Below are 11,700 nucleotides of genomic sequence, written 5' to 3'. Positions count from 1 at the left end.
AAAATTTTAATTGAAGAGTTCAACTTTGTGTCTGCAATTGATACAAAATTTCCTTCATGGTTTCATGCAAAAATACACCCTTGGATGTGTGAAGCTTTAGAAATGTTAGTTTACAAAAGAGAAAAAAATAATTCTAGAAATATATGTAGAAGATAATTTGTACACTTATGAGCCATTTTTAGAGCATTTATTTGAACCATTTGTATGGACCCAAATGTTGGCTACTATAGATGTATGTGTAAATGAGTCAAATTCTACCCAATTATGTGATGAGGAAAAATAGGATGTAATCCAAATTCAAATGATGTTTATAGTAATTGGTCATAATAGAGAGTTTGAAGAGGGCTCCAAGAGATCAAAGAGAAAAACCAAAGAGGAATATTTTTATTCAAGATACATGAAGTGACATCCACAAATAACTTGTTTGAATGAGAAGATGAAGCTCCATTCTATGATCCTAGAGACGAGATTGAAGAGGATTCGATCACTTTTAATGGGTCAGTTTTCAAAAAAGAGAAGAAGAAGGGAAGGAGAAGTATTTTGAATTTCGCAACCAACGATACAATCAACAAAAACAATACCAAAATAAATACCAGGCAAAGTGGAAACATACATATCCCATGCCAACACTTGAAGGAAAAACACACTATCTCATGTTAGTAAATGCACAAGATTGTCTCAAGGATAACAAGATGTTATTTTGTCTCAAGCAAAAGAACCTCATTGAAAAAGGAAAAAAGTAACTAAGAAAAAAATGAAACAAACTAAGAATAATGAGGTTGAACAAGAACCAAAAATGACTAAGACTGAAGAAAAAAAAAAGTACCAAGAGTTGTGAAGAAAAGTGTTTCTGATGATGGACAAGAGTTCTAGAGCTAGACAAGGTGATGCCATTAGTGCTCCATCCAATTACAAAAGCTATACACTTTAAGCCATGAAGATAATGTTGTAACAACTTAGGTGGTAGTTCTTTGGGAATTCAAACAATTGGCCAATATATCCCAAGCAAATAAATCCAGCTCAACTAGGTGAAGATCCAAAAATTGCATATATTTTTGCAGACTTATCTCTAGAGGACGAGCAAATTCTGATCAATATCCTAAAGGAATAAAGGGTTGTATCTCCTTGGCCCCACAAGGGTCTTAAAGGGGTGGATCTAGAGATTTGTCAATATATGGTTTCTATGTGAAATGATGCAAAACCTACACATCAAAGGTCATACATGCATATTGAGACTTTTGCAAAAAAGATCAAGTAGGATATAGAAAAGCTCAAATAAGCGGAGTTTATCTATGAGATTTAGTACACTGATTGGGTATCTCCAATTGTGGTAACTTGCCCAAGAAGAATAGAAAATTGAGACTTTGTGTGAATCTAAAGAAGGTAATCATGGGCTACTAACCAAGATAACCATCCCCTCCAAATCACAAAACAAGTGTTAGAAAGGGTAGCAAACCAAGAAGCATACAATTTTCTAGATGGGTTTTTGGGGTATGACCAATTGACTACACATGGATGCCTAGAATGTGTCCACTTTCTCAAAGCATAAAAATGAACATATTGATACATTTGGAACTCATAATGAGCCCAAATGCCTTTCTACACGATCTAGAAACTTCTGGAACATGAGTATAATCAGATTTTGACGAGAAGTCTCAACATAATAGGTTTCTGTAATGAAAATGGAGTATACTTAAAGTAAACAGAGGCAAGCTATGTGTCTTTTCATGCACAAACTAAGCTAAGGCTTTGTATTCATAACTTTTTCAAAAGCCATACCATTAATCATTTTCTAAGAAGGGATTTCTTTTGAAATGAAGGCAGTTTCAATACATAGCACTATGTATAATGAATATGGGAAATATGCCGATGAGTAAATAGGCAACAACTACAAGTGTTGCAATTCTTCAACGCATAAAAACTGCCTTGAATGCTACTACATTTATTAGTATATAGGATTGATGCTGTAATACCCTTGGAATTTCTTTTCCTACTTTGAGAGTAGCTACAAGTGTTGCAATTCTCCAACACATCCAAAACTGCCTTGAATACTATTGCAAGCATTAGTATACAAATTTGATGCTATAAACCCTTGAAAATTTTTGTTGCCTACATCGAAAGGAGCACATCAAATTGAATAGCATTGCTCATTTCTATGCATAGTTGAGTTTTAATTATATGTTGTTTTACAAATTTTTTAGTATAGGTTTTCATTTTTCTTTTCAGTTTGTGTATTTTGGTTAAACTTTCCAATAAAAAAGGTGAAAATAAATAATAAATGTCTACAAATCTTTGGTAAAAAATTGAAGCATACACAGTGGATCGAAACAACGAGGTGGACATGTGGAACAGTATTCATGGAGTTCAAAAGACATTAACAAAAAGCCAATTTTAACTCTAAAGACCTCCAAATGCAATATTTGGGCTAGGTGGACTGGACAATCTCTAGATCCAGTGATTTTTGAGTCATTTGGCCATTAGAGGATTTGATGCAACTTAAGAAGCTCATTTTCATTATAACCTCTATGTGTGTGCATGCGCACGTGTGTGTGTGTGTGTGTGTGTGTGTGTGTGTGTGTGTGTGTGTGTGTGTGTGTGTGTGTGTGTGTGTGTGCACAGAGAGAGAGAGAGAGAGAGAGAGAGAGAGAGAGAGAGAGAGCATAGAGTCGATGGCCTTGTACATGCTTTGTCATGCCATATAGCTACTTTGATCATGAGAGTTATGTTCTTCTTGTATCATTGAAGTGCTTGGATCTTGTATTCATCACGAAGACCACCATGAGGCACCCCAAGAAGCACACTTGGAATAAGTGCCTTAAGATAGGAAAGTAAGTCATAGAGGGCAATGTGGTGCACCGAATCACAACCACGCTTTCTATCTTAAGTGCCTTAGGATAGAAAGTGAGTCATAGAGGGCAATGTGGGGCATCAAATCACAACCAAATGCACTGGTAGACTCATAACCAAGTTGACAACCTAATCTTATTTTTGGCCTAAGATTAGGTCAATTGGATTGATGCCATTGTTTATAATTGCTATTGTAAACATTTGCTCAAAATGGAATAGTAACTCCAGCAGAAACTTCATATGGTCCAGGTAGCAAGAACATGTGGTTGGGTCACAAATGTGGGTTTTATATGAATTTTAATTCTTACCAATTCATTCAAAGTGGGATTTGACCTTATAGTGTTGTTTCTCATCATATAATAGTGTTGACTGCAAAGGCTGGCTACATTTGGAGATCAACATCATCACATATCACCAAGATAGAAAAATTCAAAGCTTGTAGACCGCTTTTGGACCTATTCACCAGCTGATATAGGTTCAAATGAAGTGGTGACACACAAGTTCACATAAGGACATGCATATACAAGATTTGTAGTTTTCTAGAAGTATGCATCATGTAGGAATATTTATACTTGCAATTCTTAATATGGATTACAAATTTTCATGCTACTACTTGTGTATTATCATAAATGTAAAAACATATTTGTACCAAAAAGTAGGGTCCAAAAGTGCTAACCAGTGCTCAACAAGGATAAACATCATCATTAAATTATCGATGGAGATGATTAGAAATTTGAGCTTAGGCAAACTGATGATTGCTTTACACATCCAAGAGCCATGCTAGTTCCAAATTGATGCTAAGAACTAGCACGGGGACACCAAAGAAGAAGACCCTAAAAGAAATAATGGTAGAGCTAGCTAGAAGATGGGAGAATCTAATAAGCAACCACTTGATGGATAGACAAAGAGCAATCTGTGGCTGCCTCTACTACAATCTTCCAAGGAATATTTAAAGATGCACAAGGCATGATAGGCAAAGTGCCAATATTGCCAAAGGAAATGGAAGACATACCAAAGGTGCTAGAGGTAAAGAGAGTCTTCGAGAGGATGGTTGTACAAGAATATTTTGAACAACCACCTCAGAGAGTAGATTTAGAAGAGCACATGAGTTTCTATCTACTCTCATAGAGGGGGGAACAACACAACTTTCAGACTCAAATATATAAATGGAGGTGAGAATCATTGAGGATGTTATTGTAGATGCCCTAAAGCTACCAATCGCTAGAGAGGCAATAAGGAGTAGATAAAATTCAAGTGTGGATGCCTTTTCCAAGCTAGGTTATGCAAATATGTTCAACGATTTAAAGATTCCATAGTTACAACAATCATTGTGACTCTACCACTAGAACCTCCATTTTGCAAAGACATGGTGTACTAGATACACAACTCCCAACCATGCAATATCCAACATGTTCAAACATGTGATGGAAATAGACTAAAAAAAGTGGATAAAATTTGCAAAGTATATATATGAGTCTTTCACAAAGATACCAACATTAAAGGGAGATAAAGCAAACTATACACATGAGTCTTTCACAAAAAGGAAGATAAAGCAAATTATATTGTAGGAGGAGAACATTGATCAAAATGACATATCTTGCATTGCTCATGAAAGATAACTTACCTCCTACACCAAAGCAAAGGAGTGGTTGCAAAATGAGAGCACATGCAATGAGAACTAGATTGGCTTGGAGATTGGTGAATTATTTTGAAGAATATACAAAAGAAATATATAGAGAAAGAAGATGATCAAACCAATCAATCTAGTCTAGATGACGATGAAGACCGCCCCAATAGGGATGACATGAAAGAAAAAATAACCAAAAAGAGAATGAACAAAGTTCAATTGCGACCATAAAAAAGGAAACATGAACCAAAAACTCAGGAGTCCAAAGCTCAAACAAAATCATGACAGGAACAAGAACTAGAGCATTATGACCTAACAAAGGGACTAGCTTCATAAAGTAAAAGAGCTGCAAAGGAGGAAAGAAGGAAATTTTTGAAGACGTGACCCAAGAAATGAGAACAAAGTATAAGCAAGCAATAAAAAATGCTCATAAGACAATGGACAAACAAACCTAATGAATGGAAGAAGCACTTCAACAACAAATAGAGGAGCAAAGAAGAGTAATGATGATTGTAAGAGATATTTTATAGGAATAATAAGAAGCAAAAGAAGAGAGGGAGAATAAAGACCGAGATAAAGAGGAGAAACAAACTGTTCTATCGCAATCTTCTCGCTAACCATAGCCACAACCACAAGGAGAAGATTACCAAGCAAAGTGGATTGAGGATTGCCTGTCTCCATCACATTTTCCTCCACCAAGGGTCAACAAAGGGAAAAAAATTAAATATAGAAGGGACTCAGTAGACAAAAAGAGTTTGGAGGAACAAGGATAGGGCCCTTCTCATGACACATAGCTGGTATCCCAACAATAATCGTTAGACAAGAAGTAACCTTGTTGATAGATTTAAGGCTATGCTACTAGTGCTAAAACTTTCATTAACGAATTAGCATGGCATGCATGGTGTGGAAAGACTAGATTATCATTGATTGATGCAAAAATTAGTGCTATAGAGCAAGAACTTCTTAATGAGCATGGCCATAGCTATGAGCTCAACTCCATGGTCCATGCAAATAACAAAGAGATAGAAGGCCTACAAAAGGAGATAGAGAGATTCTCCAAAGAAATACAGAGCAATCAAGAGTCCATAGATTGAAAATTATCTCATATGCTTACCCAAAGTAACAAGACCATTTTGTATCATTATTTTGGTCATTTAGTGATGATATGATGTGCATGAAACCTCAGACAACATATGCGGATGTCTCTTGTGCATGCATGCACCATTTTTCACCTTTTAAGGTCAAGATTAGCTGTGAAGAGAAGACGAGGCATAATTATGGTATGTCACGTGCATGGTTTAAGGTTAAGATTAGCTCAATGTGAAGAGAGGATGAGGTATGTCACTTGCATGGTTTAAGGTTAAGATTAGCTCAATGTTGTGGTATGTCACTTGTTTGAGGTTAGAAACAAGTTGTGTTAATGACTGGTTAGAAACTCTTTATGCATGAACTATTAGTCCCAAGGCTATGTGTTGTGTCTCTATTAGCAGTGGGTGCAACTAATCTCCAAGTGTGGGAGTTGTGTTTTAAGGACGGTTTTTATGTCGAAGGGATAAAGTTTCCTCATGGTTATGGTTGTGATTTTTGGATGTGGCTCTTGGATTTTTAATCTGGATATAGTTATGCTATCAAAATGTTGTTGAAATTTTACAGCCATATGTTAAACTAAAGTCATTTTTTAGGGATGATTATGCATCACCCAAAGAGGGATGGAATGCTCACACATGTGACATGCTTGATGGGCGTATGATTTATGATGTGGATTATGGATGATGTTTTCATCTTTTGGCCATAGCAAAGTGTGATGGTATGTGTTGCGAGATCCATACATATGGTTTACAATTCATGAGATAAGGGTAGAGACCCATCATGATTGATTAATCGTCTGGGAAGATGCATGTGTGGTTGATCAAAAATGCAATTTTCTTGCACGTAGGTGATGTCTCCCTCTTATTACTAGTGAATCCCTTGGACTCTTATAGCGGCCAATTCTGTTGTGTTAATGTAGGAGGGGTTGGCTAAGGTTAGACTTTTTAGATGGTTGTACATGGTTGAGCCAACCATAAAAATCTATGTTAGGTTTGTACAACTTAGTTTATGTTTGGGGGTCGCACTTGGCACCCAATGTGGTCACCAAATAGGTACAACACCTAAACTTGTTTGGTTGGTATTGATATCATACAATAGATAGGTATTGTACATGGTTGAGTCAACCATAAAGACCTGTGTTATGTTTGTACAAATTAGTTCATGTTTAACGGTCTAACTTGGCACCCATTGTGGTCGCCAAAGACGTAAAACACCTAAACTTGTTTGGTTGGTATTCATATCATCCCATCCACATGTATTTGGATCCTTTTAAAGCTTGGGATTATGGAGGGAGGCAAATCGGTCTCATTTGCAATGTGGCATGGCATGGAGGGGTTTTGGCTTGCTCCTAATGGAGTGAGGTTTGCTTTGAATAAAAGTAGGTGGATAGGTGAACCGATTGATCCCACATAGGGTCCGACGCTCTTACAAAACCAGTGTTGGTCTAACATTGTGATGTACTCATGTTTTATAGCATAAATTCTTCACCCGCCACTAGTCTCTCTCGTCATTCCTATAGAAGCAGCGATACATATATTCACCCTCCCCTTGGCCATTTTTCAGTCCGATTTCATTCATACACATTTAGGGGTGGCCCTAGATGCTAGGTAACTTTGAATGCAATTTGGCTCGTCAATTACAATGCATGCTATGTTGGGCATGAGATTTCACTCCCCCATTCTTTTCCTTCCACTCTTTGATGTAATACAAATTTTCTTTTAATGAAAGATGTTAACTTGTAAATTTCTCTCATAGGCCCTTGAGGAGGGGATGCTTATAAAAATCCATTTCGGGGGAAGCCTCGTGAGAGCTTCAAGTCTCAACATTGCAATAAGTCTTGAGATGGAAAAGATTATGAATGATTTTTATTTCAGAAAGGAATGTCATATAGGAAGATTACTCAAAGCAAAAAGAGTAAAAGAAGACAAAAAATAATTTGTGGCAAGAAAGAGGAGAAAGGTAAGGTCAAAATTAAAGATGCCAATGCAACATTACTTCAACGCATGGGGATGATGCTTTCTGCCTCTTCTTTACTCACGTCTTTTAACAAGCAAATCATGTGATTGTGAAAAGATAAAAGCATTGCATATGACATACTGGGTGTGGGAAATATGCATCTCATACTTGCAAATTGTTTTTTGTTTCTCCTCATAAATGCGAGATATGTGCCTAGTCTCACAAAGCTAGGCATTTAGATGAGGATGGGTGGTTTCCACATATGCTTTGGCAACATGATATAGGATACCCAAAACGGCTTATTAATATTGGCTAGAGGAGTCAAGTATATCTCTCTTTATCTAGTATAAGGTTTTAAGGTCATAAATTTTGCAAAAACCATAAGTAAGAAACCAAATTCCTTTAAATGGCATGGCCAATTGGGCCATATGATCTAACATGGAATAGTCAGCTGGTCCATATGATCTTACATGGAATGAAAATTCTTCTCGTCTGGGTTATCTGGGTAAACCATGTGAAACATTATTTATATGGAAAAGCAAGCTAGAACAACTCATAAAATTTTGTTAGGCAAGAATAACCTTGATGAATTAGACATAGTGCATTTGGATGTTTGCAGCCTCGTGCCTATAGGGTCTTTGGAGGTGAATCATATTTCATTATGACGTGCGTAGAAGATGCAACTTGTAAAGTATGCTCATAAGAAAGGTTCCTTTTTTTAATCTGTTAGAGTTGGTTGTATGTCATTTTGAATCATTCAAATAGCAAGCTTAATTTCTTAAGAATTGGTAACGGTAGACAATGTACTTCTTGTAATTTCCAAGAATTTTTGTGAATGACGTTCACAAAGAGCTTGTGACTCCTCTCTCATAACCCTTGTCCAAATTGGAGTTGTAGAGAAAATGGATTTCACAATCTAATAAAAACTTTGAAGTACATATTACGAACATCATTTCAAGTGGTGCATAGATCACCAAAAAAAGCACTAGATGGTGATATCATTTCTGAAAACTAGAGTGGACATGAACCTTCTTAGAGTCTCTTCAATAAAGCCTTTGGGTACAAATACTTTGTGGATGTGCCTGAAGATCTTCAAAAAAACTAGAATCAAAGGCAATAAAAGTGCTTGTTTGTTAAGTAATGTGATGGCGTATTGTTTGTAAGATCTCGTGTCACACAACATTATCTGTAGAAATGATGTGGTATTCAACAAGAAGAATATCCACAAAGTTCAGGGGAGGAAAGTTATGCCACAACACAACCAAAGACAACACAATATCCATAAAACAAGGTGAATAAATTCTGAAAAGTGATGCTCCTATAGCTGCTCTAACCATGCACAAACTAGTGACAATTCACTAATTACTTCTAAATGCTGGTAAAAGAGCCAATCCAAAATGAAAAACCTATGGGAATGAGAAGGTCATTTCGAGTTTCTTGGCCACGTGAATGGTTTGTGCCAAGCCTATACTACATTATATTGAAGGATTGCAAAAAAACCCTCCTACTATGATGCGGCTTTATTGAGAGGTGACAAGCCCACGTGGGATTGTGCTATGTAGTTGAAAATTGATTTCTTGCAAAAGATCAAACTTGGACCTAATACTATTTCCAAAGGAAAATAAGTTTTTTCCACACTCATGGTTCTAGAAATTGAAACTTACACTCATTGATGGGGCCTAACTATAAGGGCAGATTAGCTGCCAAAGGGTTCAGTCCAAGTCAAAGGGTTCATAGCAAGTCACTTGTGTTAAACTTTGACTTAATACTTTTTCCAAAGGGAAACAATGCTTTGCCATGCTCATGGTTCTACAAATTGAATCTTATACTCATTAGTGGGGGAAGCTTAGTACAAAACTAGACTAGTTGCCAAAGAGGTCAATGCAAGTCAAAGGGAAATAATGCTTTTGCATGCTCATGGTTCTACAAAATAAAGCTTACACTCATTGATGGGAGAAGCCTAAGTATAAGGCTAATTGGTTTCCAAAGGGTTCATGCCCGAATCAAACTTGGAATTAATACTTGTTTCAAAGGAAAACAATGCTTTGCCATGCTCATTGATGCACGAAGCCTTAAGTATAAGGCCATATTAGTTACCGGAGGCTTCAATGCAAGTTACTTGTGAAGCACTAACCTTCGGAGTTTGATGTGCATGGCCATAATTTTGTTTAAGTTGATACTTGTATATAAGTAAAAATTAGGTAAAATCTAAGTTAATTTTAGAAAAATATCAAAATTTGTAGGGTTTTAGTTTTTCACTCTCCCTATTGTAAGAATCACCAACTCTCATGTTTGGAACTAAGAGAGAGTCCAAGTCTCTGATAGAAGAAATTTACTAGGATATGGATTTTTTCTTTTTTTCCTCATTTGATCTAGCTATATCTCCACCCAAATAAAGAAATATACGATGCCATGCTAGTTTTTGTCCTCACGCAACTCTTTACACAAGGAGTAGTCTCAAGATAACCTTTGGTTCAAGCTAATCTTGCACTTACTCGTGCATAGATTTGAAATTGGGAATCTTTATCAACTTCTTTTACAAAGTTTGTAAAGATTTTTCTCTCAATTTCTCAGTTTATACTTTTGAGTTTAAAATAACCTATTTCTCATAGCATTTTGGGTATAATAACCCTAGGGGATTGACCATGGAAAATTTATTGTACCACATAAATGCAAGGGAGGGAGGTTTTTCAAAAAGCTAGAAAAGCACATAAGTAAGGGTTAGGGCCTTAATAATATCCCTTCTAAACTCATAACGAAGGAGGGGGGGGGGGGGGGATATGGGGAAAGGAGAAGAAATATATATGTTGAGAGAAGAAGAGCATATATTCTGTCTATAATGTCCATCATTAACATATATATCCATTGAGATATATAAATAGAGAGTTTTATGAATTCATGAGACACCAACCTTGATAGCACGATATTTGTAATTCTCATATGATGTCAATTATTAACAAAGTGAACTCTTGGATAGGTGTTTTTCGGACATCCTTGTAAGAATGATCTTTCAAGTGTACTCTTGTAATTGGCCCAACTTGTTTTAAATATAGGTAATCGTTTTTTCAAGCTTAGATCAATTGTATTTGTCTCATAAAAGCCTCATCGCAAAATTATCTCATATTTTAGTTTCTTTTCAAACTACAATGGAAAATGTATGTTGGTAGTCAATCCAACATGAGCTGACTATCACATTTTCTAGCAATCCCATTGGTTATTTGATTTTTCCATATATTAGTTATAGTTGCATTCTTGTTTGTCTAATTGTTGGTCTATCCCAAGCTTCCATAGACTACTTTGGTGGCTATGGAAATGCTAGCCCTAGTGTCTGTTACAACCACGATTTTTACATCGTTATATTCCACCAAAAGAGTTGTGTTTCCTTTGTTACCCTTACAGTAATCTTCCACTTTGTTCATAGGAACGGAGTTGATAATTTTAATTAAATATTCTTCTAATTGTGACTCTTTGGCTTTTGACTTTGTTAATGCTATGATTCTAACTTTCTCAAAAGTATTCTATGGTCCCCAATGCTATAGTGCATTGAATAGGTGTTGACATGATTGCCTGAAGGTTTTCCACATCTACAAGAGGAGAGGATTGCATCTTGGATCAAGACGTGAATGATATCGACGACATATTTGAACCTTTTTCTTAACATTTGTTCAAGCCATTTGATTGGACTCAGATATTGGCTACCATGGATGTTTGTGTCAACGAGTCTACACCAACTTTATTTTATGATGGAGAAGGCTATGAAATTGTTCCAATCCAAATGGTAAGTATTGTTCCTAGATGATCAATAAGTTTTCTCTTATTATTATTTTTATTATGATGCCATTGTTGAGCTAAATGAAGAGACTCTTACAATAGAGTAATTAAACTCAGAGAAAGAGTAAATATGAACAAAACTATTGCTATGGAGAGGAGAGAAAAAAATTTCAATCAATATCGAAGATGACAATAGAGATACCAAAAAAATGAGAGAGAAAGAAAAAAGGAATCTACATGTACCAAAAATTGAGAGCAAGACATATTTTTTGACGATGATTGATGCAAAAGATTCACATGAAAAAGCTTTGGAAAGAATCAAGACCGGCTTACATCGCAACTGACTTGTCTCAAGAAGAAGACAAAATCCTAATAAAAAACTTAAAGGAATATAGGGATATCTTTGCATG

Source organism: Adiantum capillus-veneris, chromosome 20, assembly GCF_014529385.1.
Source record: "Adiantum capillus-veneris isolate H3 chromosome 20, ASM1452938v2, whole genome shotgun sequence".
Lineage (NCBI taxonomy): Eukaryota > Viridiplantae > Streptophyta > Polypodiopsida > Polypodiales > Pteridaceae > Adiantum > Adiantum capillus-veneris.
The sequence above is the reverse complement of the archived record's forward strand: the minus strand, read 5'-3'. Positions refer to the sequence as shown.